Genomic DNA, 1,284 nt, shown 5'->3' on the forward strand with positions numbered 1-1,284 from the left:
GAGAAAAGGCTGTGAGGACACTGCAAGAAGGCCACTTGCAAGCCAAGAAGAGAGACCTCACCAGACACCAACTCTGCTGGCACCTTGATCTTGGACTTCGGTCTTCAAAACTGTGGGAAGATAAATATCTGTTGTTTAAGTTACGCAGCCTGTGCTGTTTTGTTATGGTAGCCTGAACAGACATGTTCACATGCTAAGACTAATCAAAAGAAAGCTGAAGTGTCTATATTAATGTCAGAGTAAGAATATAGCAGAGCAAATAATATTAATATCACTGGGGACAAGGAATGTCATTTCATAATGAATAAGGGGGTCAATTCATTGAAAGTACATTACAATCTTAAGTGCTTATGTACCTAGTAACAGCAATTTAAAATACAAGAAGCAAAAATTCATTTAAATGCAAGAGAAATGGACCAGAATCTACAACTATAGACAAAGATTTCAATACCCATCTCTCTATAATAATAGAACAATAGAGAAAAAATATCAGTAAAGATATAGAAGACTTGAACAAAACTACCCACCAACAAGACAGATTGGCATAGAACACCTTACCAAACAACAGCTGTATATACATTTTTTTTCAAATGCTTATGGAACATTAACAAGACAGTTCATATTGTGGACCATGAAACATGTCTCAATATGTGTGAATGAATTTAAGCCCAACTGAATATTTCTTCTAACTATAATGGAATTAAATTGAGACTCAATAACAAAAAGTTTTATGGCAAATTCCTAAATACTTGCAAACGAAATAATACACTTCCAAATAACTCCGCTGATAAAAGAAGACATCAAAAAGGCTATTAGAAAACATGTTGAACTAATTGAAAACTTAAAAAGAACATATTGAAATGTGTGGATACCACTAAAGAAGTACTTTGGGGGAAAATTTATAGTACTAAATACCTCCAGTAATGGAGAAAAAATTTCTCAAATCCACGATCTCAGCTTCCCCTTAAGAAGACAGAAAAAGAAGAAAAAATAAAATGCAAAGTAAGCAGAAGAAAGGAAATAATAATGATCAGAGTGGAACTCAATGAAATAGAAGTCACAAAAACAATAAAGCTCAATGAAGCCAAAAGCTGAATATTACAGGTCAATAAAAATGATAAGTGTCTAGTCAGACTGATAAGGAAAAAAATGGAAAACAGAAATTACCAATATCAGGAACAAAAAAGGTGACATCACTACAGACACTATAGATATTAACAGGATGAGTATATTGGGAACAACTTTATACCACAATTATCATTTTTGTTAATTTTCACAATATTG

Source organism: Callithrix jacchus, chromosome 9, assembly GCF_049354715.1.
Source record: "Callithrix jacchus isolate 240 chromosome 9, calJac240_pri, whole genome shotgun sequence".
Lineage (NCBI taxonomy): Eukaryota > Metazoa > Chordata > Mammalia > Primates > Cebidae > Callithrix > Callithrix jacchus.